Source organism: Pteropus vampyrus, unplaced genomic scaffold (genome assembly GCF_000151845.1).
Source record: "Pteropus vampyrus isolate Shadow unplaced genomic scaffold, Pvam_2.0 Scaffold197, whole genome shotgun sequence".
Classification (NCBI taxonomy): Eukaryota; Metazoa; Chordata; class Mammalia; order Chiroptera; family Pteropodidae; genus Pteropus; species Pteropus vampyrus.
Window position 1 is genome coordinate 2,333,462 of NW_011888978.1, and position 9,443 is coordinate 2,342,904.

Here is a 9,443-nt window from a genome sequence, read left to right on the forward strand (position 1 = left end):
TATATAGTCAATTAACTTATGACAAAGAAGCCAAGAATATATAATAGGGGGAGGATAGTTTCTTCAATAAATGGTTCTGGGAAAACTGGACAGCCACATGTAGAAGAATAAAACTGGACCACTATCTTATACCACACACACAAATCAACTGAAAATTAAAGATTTGAATGTAAGACCTGAAACCATAAAAACAGAAGAATACATAGGCAGTAAACTCCTTGACATCAAACTTGTTAATAATTTTTGGATTTGGCAACAAAAGCAAAAATATACGAGTGGGACTACATCAAACTAGAAAGTTTCTGCCCAGCAAAGGATACAATCAACAAAATGAAAAGGCAACCTAATGAATGGGAGAAAATCTCCAATTCATATATTTGGTAAGGGCTTAATATGCAAAATATGTAAAGAACACACAGAACAATAGGAAAAACATTTTTTTTTTTATTTTAGGGTCCTTGTTTTATATAAATTTCTATTCAGTTTCCCAGAATTCCTTACATTTCACAGGTGCCAGCTAATTGTGTGATACTGCTGTTATCCTTTGAATTAAAGATATGTGAGTTCAAAGAAATGACTCATCTTCATCACAAAAAGAGAAAGAAAAGCTAACACTGTGTAGCTCACACAAACGTGGGAAAGGTATTTGTCTAGAGATCAAGCTAAACTACTGAGGAGAGAGGTAGAACATGAAAGTAAAATCATGAAACCAGTCCTTATGAAGGAAAATTAGAAAAAATAATAACACTGAGAGACAACTCACATGAGAAAACAAATTAGGACAGGGGGTTTAAAGTTTTCGTAATCTGAGATGTCCATAAACCAATAAATATAGTAAAAAAAAAAAGTTTAATAATATTTAAATACACAAAATAATCAATTAGGCCTGCTGAAGTGGGTCTCAATGATGGAAAAGTATATTTCACCAAAGAAACTACTATTCAGAAGGGAAAAAGGAGAAGCAGATATTTTATATCAATGTAATGTATGTCCTGCAAGGAAATCCAAGTAAACAGAAGAACTGAAGAACATATCTGAGAGATAAAACTGATGGAGGCAATACACCAAGGTCAACTGATCAAATGGAATAAATATGGAACTTCTTAACAGATCACAAAACCCACAGACAAGATAGAGCACAGGCAGGGATTTCAACTATCTATAGATCTGCAAACATCTCATTCATTACAAGCAATAGGTCTAATAAGTTCATCTGATTTACCATTCATTTCATCTCACACAAGATAACGGCTGGGGTAACCAGGGCACAGTGCTACCCAGAACCTAACACAGACTCGGAATATGAAGTGACCAGTAACATGGTAGAAAGCGACCTATTGTTTTAATTTGCAAATCCCAGGGCAAAGAGAGCTGAGTAATTACAAATCATCTTAATGCGAAACAAAATGAAGAAATTGGCATGAATGCATGAGGTAAATTAAACTTTAAGGAAAACTTATCCAAAAGCTATAGAAGTAAATACAGGATGATAGCACAGACATATGCATTCCACTCCCCCCCCCCCCAAATTAGAAAGCCTAGAAAGAGATGAAAATTGCCAATAATGACAGGAACAAGCAAAGGGGCTTCTCTCACTCTCTTTCCAAAAGGTTTTTTTTTTTTTTTTTTTTTTTTAAAGTTTATTTCAGAGAGAGAATAGGAAAGAAATACATCAACTGCTCAGGGCCAACAAGACAATGCATGAGAACATTTCTCAAAACCTGTTTTGCTTTTGCTTCAAAGAAGAATAACCTGGGAACTGAGATGATCAGAACAAGGCTAAAAGGACACTGAAAATGGGGGGAGAGGCTGTAAGAAAGCAAATACATTCTTAGGATGGGTTTCTCTGTTACAGGCTCTCATTTCATCTCAGTAAAACTGCTGTTTATATCTTGTACTTTCATGCTGGTTTCTTTGAGTAATCTTTCATCCCATTAAGATAATTTGTAATTAAGCAGCTTTCTTGGCTCTGTGATTTGCAAACTTAAAAATGATATAGCTGCTTTCTTCCAAATTTCTAGTCATTTTGCTTTAGATCACTAAATGCAAAGAATACTTCCCAGCTCTTACCATACCATCCTCCTCAGCAGTGCCAGAAGCAGCTAACCTCTAAACTTTTGTGACAATACACATTTCTTTGGCTTCCTCATCTCTCTCGCAGTCTTCTTGGCTATCTAGTGGAACCCGCACCCTTTGAAAAGACTATTCCTTGCCCTACTGAATTTTCTTGGCATCTTTGTCAAAATCAATTGACCATAAATATAAGGGTTTACTTCTAGACTTCAGTTCTAATCCGCTGATCTATATGTCTATGTCAGTACCATACTGTCTTGGAGTAAGTTTTGAAATCAGAAATGTGAGCCCTCTAATTTTGTTCTTTTCTTTCCAGATTGTTTTTATTCTTGGTCCACATGAATTTTAGGATCAGCTTGTCAACTTCTGTAAAAAGCCAGCTGGTATTTTCTTAGGATTACACTGAACCTGTAGGACAATGTGGGAAACTGCCATCTTAACACTATTGTTTTTGGATCCATGAACATGGGATGTCCTTTTATTATTTATATATACTTTAATTTCTTACAACGATGTTCTGCATTTTTCAGTGCCAATGCCATTTTAAATGGTATTTAAAAATTTTTTGTGGTTATTTTCTAATTGTTCCTCGTCTATAGAAGTACAGTTGACTTTTTCTGGCATGTGTATTGATCTTGTACCTAACGATCTTTCTAAATTTATTTAAATTTTTTAAAAAGTCACTCTTATAAGTAATAGAAATTAAGTTTACTGACATTTAATTAAGGATCAACACTGGCTGCTTTCTTCAATCCACTGTCAGATGGTTGTGTGTCTCACGTTGTATTTGAGGTGTCCTGAACAGAATGAAACCCCACAAATATAAAGGGAATGGCAGTGACTCCCTCACCTGTTTGTTTACATGGATTTACAGATGAGACCATCTACTTTTAACTGAGCTGCTCTTCATTAAATGGACAAATGCTTTAAAAAAATTCCCTGCAATGTAAAGCAAAAATAAACTGGCAGAGCTGACATTTCTACTCCTGTACAAGCTCTTTTCAGCTACCCTAAAGGTTTAAAAAACAAAAATAAAACCTCTCAACTAATCAGATTTGGGAATGAAAACCAAAAAATTAGATGGTAACATGAAGACTATTAGAAATACAGATTGATTACAGCTGTTATTAACTATTAACCTAAGTGTTGAGCCTTAAGATACTGTCAAAGAAAACCAGTAGTGTGATATAACATTTATAAGAATAATGCATATATGGGCCTACAAGCACATGCACTAACACAAAGTTTGTGTCCCAGTTCTACAGGGAATGGGATAGAGGGGCAACAGTGGACACAGGGAAGCCTGTCAAGAGACCACAGTCCACATAAGAGATTAGAAGTTACAACAGATGGGGAGAGACCAGACACATTTTAGAGATATTTAGGCATTTGGATTAGCAGGACTTGGTAATCAGATGTGGGGGGCAGGGATCTAAAGAAGAGGCTGTCTCAGTTTCTCGTATAACACATTGGGTAGAGATGGTGCTGCTGACTGAAACAGCAAACACTGGAGGCGGAATAGATTTTTGGAGGAAAGATGATGAACTGAGTTGGACATATTGGGCTTGGAAGAAAACTGAGAGGGAGAGAACAAATCTACTCCTAAGCACACACCCAATAAATGTTATACATGTGTAACACAAGACTCGTACATAATGCTTCTGAAAGCATTACTTCTATGGCCAAAAAGCAGGCAGTGGATTCTCAACAGTGGATAAAACTATGATGTATTCATGCACTGGATCACTCACAAAACTGCTACATGTAATGACATGAATTTATCTCACTAACATGATGTGAGCAAAAGAAATGAGTCACAAGAATACAGAAGAATGTGCACCAGGATTCTATGTACATAAAGTTAAAAAACAGGCATAACCTGTAGTGTTCAAAGTCAGGATAGTATTTACTTTGGGGAGAGAAAGAAGATTGACTAAAGGGGACTTTTGGGGACTCTGGGGCTGGTAATGCTGTAGTTCCTGACCAGGGCTGGGGTTATGGCAATGTGTTCACTGTGGTCATTAATCAAACTGTAGACTCAAAATTGTATATTTTTCTCCATATGTTATAGCTAGTAAAATGTTTGTTAATTTTTAAAAATTCGGTTACCTCACTCCCCAGGTTAAAACCCTTCAACAGTATTCTCACACAGGCTACAACATGGATGAACCTTGAGGACATTATGCTCAGTGAAATAAACCAGACACAAAAAGACCAATATTGTGTGATTCCACTCACATGAGGTTCCTAGAATAGTCAAGTTCACAGAGACAGATAGGAGAAGAGTGGTTGCTGGAGGCTGGAGGGAGAGGGAAATGGGGAGCTGTTTAACGGGTATGGAGTTTCGGTTTTGCAAAAGGAAAGAGTTCTGGAGATGAGTTTGTACAGCAATGTGAGTGTACTAACACTACTGAGCTGTATACTTAAAAATGGCTTAAATGATAAAATTTATGTTATATGTATTTAACCATAATTAAAAATTTAAAAACAAATCCTTTGACAGTTTTCTGTTCCTCTCTTGGGATAAAGTTCAAAATCCTAACACAGCCTAGAGAGTACTGACCCACCTGTTCACCTCTACTGTACACCGCTGTCCCCTCTACTGTACACCACTGTCCCCTTATACTCAACTCCTTTCAGTTCCTCAAACATACCAAGGGCATTTTGTACCTTAGTCTTCATAGAGGTTTCCTTGGCCCGGAAAGTCTTCCTTTCTGCACCCCTATTAGCCTAACATCTGCTCATGCGTTAGTCTCAGTTTAAACATTGTTTCTCCAGACCATCCTAGACTGACCATCCTAGACTGGGTTAGTTCTCATTTATGCTCTCTTAGCACCCTGATACCCCAAGAATCGTTATTAAATAATTATGTGTGTTATTATCTGTTTAATGTGTTTCCACCACTAGACAATACACTAGTGCTGACTCACCGTTTCCACTACTAGACAGCGCAGGAACTTCCTGTCCTGCCTGCCACACAACAGGTGCTTAATAATTATTTGCTGAATGAATATTTGAAGCAGCTGTCCCACATGAGTGTAGGATTTCTGATCAAGATGAATTATAATCTGGTGACAACATGCAAATGAGAAACTGCCTTACTGACAATGGTCTCTGAATGTAATCACAGGGTCTCTTATGCGTGGAAGAAAGAGGCAGAAGGTCAGAGTCAGAGAAAACTCCAAAGATGCTTCGATGCTGGTTTTGAAGACAGAGGAAGGGCTGCGAGCCAAGGAATGCTGGTGGCCTCCAGAAGCTGGAAGAAGCAAGAAAATGGATTCTCCCTGGGAACCTCCAGAAGGAATGAGGTCTTGCCAACATCTTGACTTTAGCCCTGTGAGACCTGTTTCGGATTTCTCAATTCCAGAACTGTAAGATGATAAACTTGTGTTGTTTTAAGCCTCTTAGTTTGTGGTAAGTGGTTACACTGGCAGTAGGAAACATACTGTGGCCAATAAAGATTGGCTTCTTTGCCTTCCTTGCCAGAGCTCTTGAACTAGCAAATCAGGAACAGAGTAGATAAAATATTTTTGCTTTTTTTCCCATCAAATCATTTGAATATGTCTTTTATGATAAAAGACAAAGAAATATGCACTAAATGCAAAGTCAATAAAGTGAATTAGAAAACTATGTGAAATGAGCCCCCACCACCCCCACCAAAGTGTCAATTAATGGAATGTTAACTGTCTTAGATTTTAGTGACACACTACAAGGGTCTGTTCATCTATTATCAAGTGCTTCAGGAGGGATTCTGAACTCTGGGTCTGTGGACTACTTGAGGTTTCAAGCAGTATCTGAACCTCTCCTTATCGAAAATTTTGTGATATATCTACATAAATATGTATTTTTCAGGAGAAGGTCCACAGACTTTCATTAAAGTCTTAAAGGAGAACTATAACCCCAGAAGATTAAGAACCACTGACTTAGATGAAGATACAGACTGTAAGCTAGTCATATTCACTGGTGACACAAAGCTGCCAGAAAGAGAAAAGACTGTGAATGACAAATCAGGACTTGAAAAATACCTTGAAAGGCTGAATGAACAGGCTGAATCCAGTAAAATCACATGGCTTAGGGAAGACTGTGAAAAAGACTTAGAAGATTTAACCAACAGTAAGCTCAGTATGAGTCACTGATTAGGGTTACCAAAATAACTTATATGACTCTGGCAGGTGTCCAGAGGACGGAGAAAAAGCAGTTCTACTCTCTTCTGCAATGATAAAACCGAACTGCAATACTGTGTTCAATTTTAGGTTTCTCTTTGTATTTGTTTCCTAGGGTTGCCATAACAAATGACCACAAACTTGGTGGCCTAAAACAATAGAAATTTATTGTCTCATAGTTCTGAGGCTGGAAGTTGAAATCAAGGTGTCAGCAGGGCTGGCTCCTTCTGGAGGCTCCTTCTGAAGAAACAGTCCTATGTTCTCTCCTAACTTCTGGAGCTCCCTGGCCATGGCAACACAACGCCAATCTCTCTGTCCACCCTCCCATTGCCATTCCCTGTGTGTGTGTCTCTGTATCCTCTCCTCTCAAGGGCACCAGTCACTGGATTTAGGGCCCACCCTAAACTGGTATAATCTTATCTGGATCCTTAACTACTTACACCTGCAAAGAGCCTATTTTTAAGTAAGGTCACTTTCTGAGGTTCCAGTGGACATGAATTTTTGTGGGACACTATTCAACCACTGCATCCTTTAAAATGGATTACCGATAAATGCATTCTGAGGTTTATGATACCATAGTTGTAAGAATGGTCGAAAGAAACTGGGTTACAAAGCCAAAGAGCTAGAGAACTTGAGTTAGATAAAGAGATAACTGTTTACAAATATCTGAACCAATTTATTGATTGATTTATTTGTTTGTTTATTTAACGCCTACAGCTCCTGGTATTCCAAAGTGGTCTCCCATCCAAGTACTAACCAGGCCTAACCCTGCTTAGCTTCCGAGATCAGACGAGATCAGGCACATTCAGGGTGGCATGGCTGTAGACTGAACCAATTTTTTTTCCTGATGAAAGAAAGACTTTCTAACATTCTGTTTTCCAGAGATGAATGTGGCAGACCTGTCACTCATTTGTTCTAGCTTGAGCAGTACAATCATCAGATAAGAATGCTGAGGCCTCGGCTAGAGGGCTGGACTTGATGATCACCGATGACCGCTAAGTTCTGAGATTCTATAATTCTTCTCCCATGGCCATTCTGCTCCTTTAAGTGGCCATTATATATAACCAAAGAACCGTAAACCTCCATTAATACAGCAAATACTGTATGGTGGAGTAGGGAGTAGAGGTGGATGAGATCTAGCCAGAAGGCGCACAGCTGTAAAGGAAACTTAGAAACTCTAGGAACCAGAATAGCTTCAGCATGGTGAGCAAGGGCAAGGTGAACGGCCTGAGGGAGAAAGTGGCTAGAGCCAGACCAGGCAGAGTGCCTTGTATACCACAGTTAAGCATTCAGATTTCCATTCTAAGGATAATGAGAAGCCACTGAAGGAATCTAAGCAAGGAGTGACACGACTGGGTGAAGCTTTAAGACTATTCTGATTATCCTAGGGAGAAAAGATTGATGGAAGTTAAGAGAAAGAGCAGAGAGACCAAGAAAGGGTAAGAGATGATAGCTGCCTGTACTAAGATGGCAGGAGTGAAAATGGCGAGCAACAGATAGACATGATACACCCTGAAGGTAAGCTGTGGAGGACAGATCAGATGTGGAATATGAGGAAAACACCTAAGGATGACACCTAAATCTGTTCAAATAACAAGTGTCACTGAGATGGGGGAAACTGGGGAGCAGTGGTAGCAGGCTAGAAGGCAAAAAAAAAAAAACAAAAAAACCCCCAAAAAACCAGAAACCCACCACCAACAAAAAACCAACCAACTCTTCATTTGTGGCTTATCAATTCAGAGATGTCCTTGAGACGTTTAAGATACCAATTTGGCAGTTGAAGGTATGAATCTAGAGATCAGAGGGGACTAGACTAAAAGTAAAGGTACAGGAAGAGGTAACAGGAAGCATGTGGAGAGAGGAAAAAGATGGCTCAGAGAGTCGTCTTATTTCCTTACAAGGAAATATTGGATTACTGTACATTGCTAAGTGCCCATTTGTTTTTGCTTAAATTTTATGATCTCAAACTTCCATCAGCTGGGTTCTAAGATTTACTCCAGCACTGTTCAGCTGCTGGGGACAGAAAGCATGGAGAAGATAAATGGTACATGGTTCATCCAAGACTGAGACTGTGCCAAGTGAGTGTGATACAGGATAAAGGGGAAAACGGGTGGTTACCAAGAAGAATCTTGTGGCATCTACACCAAACAAACAAACAAGTGAGAAGCCAGGAGGGGGCTGAAAGTGCTCACTCAACCGAATGGGAGCCAAGGGGCCAGATCGCACTAGGCTAGGTTCAATGAATGCTAGTGAGGGCTTATCACACGGATGGGGAGGGAGGGCACTGCCAGAGAAAAGGGAACACTGTGAGCCAGGCAACACAGCAGCTACTAAAATACATTGTTTTAAGGTCCATGGACTTAGATCTGTTCATGAAATACCAATTAATTCAATGGTAGCATTTCCTGGTTTCACGGTCTATGTCAGTGCTTACCATGCAGGAGACCTCCTGAGATAGTATTTAGTTTCTGTAGAATCCTACATCCCACAGCATGTCAATGGAGTTGGAGATGCTGTGAAAATAGGGAGCTTCTTCAAAGGAAAAAAAAAAATAAGGAGCAGAATTCATTTACAGTGCTTAAAGAGGAAAGAGTGAGAATCTCACTGTACACAGGGATACAAAAGACAAAGTCATTCAGTGGCATGCAATGGAGTCTGCCTGCCCCATTCACCCCCCTGCTCCAGTCACCAGAGGCACCACTGTAACTGTTTTCAGTTCTTCAGGTGGACGCCCTTTCTAAAAAGGCTTATCGTCATTATTTTCTGGTTTGTCGACTTCAGACATTATCTGTGCATTTACAATGTCACAGTTTAGGGTTCTGCTCACTTAGGCTCCCCCACTTTCCCTCTCTTCTGATTTTATTATTCCATTATTTTCCTCTGTGGTTAAACCTTTCTAGTTTCTGCAACTACAGACTATCTCTTGAATTCTTACTCTGTGAGATGAAGATACTAGCCCTCACCAGTCCCCAACTTCTCTTTTCTCTCTTTGATTTCTCTACCTTTGTCATCTATTTATAGTTGTAGATTCTTAAGGTTGGTAACATTTACATTCTGCTATAACTACAGATTTTAAACAGGGAAAACCAACAAAATAAATAAAAGCATTAATATCATCATAAAAATATTACAGAAAAGCTGAGTCCTATGCTAGGATTCCATTTTCCTCTCTAGGATCCACTAACTGCTCCAAACCATTTTAGCTTG

At 39.0% G+C, this 9,443-nt stretch overlaps 1 protein-coding gene and 1 non-coding gene across 2 annotated transcripts in view; both read right to left on the reverse strand.

The window, feature by feature from the left end:
* The window catches only part of RNF130 (ring finger protein 130), a 95,429-nt gene that overhangs the window by 77,623 nt on the left and 8,363 nt on the right, over positions 1 to 9,443 (reverse strand). The window lies entirely within an intron of this gene.
* On the reverse strand, positions 6,945 to 7,063 carry LOC111746706. Its single transcript, XR_002783229.1, has one exon. It is a non-coding gene; the product is annotated as a 5S ribosomal RNA (ribosomal RNA).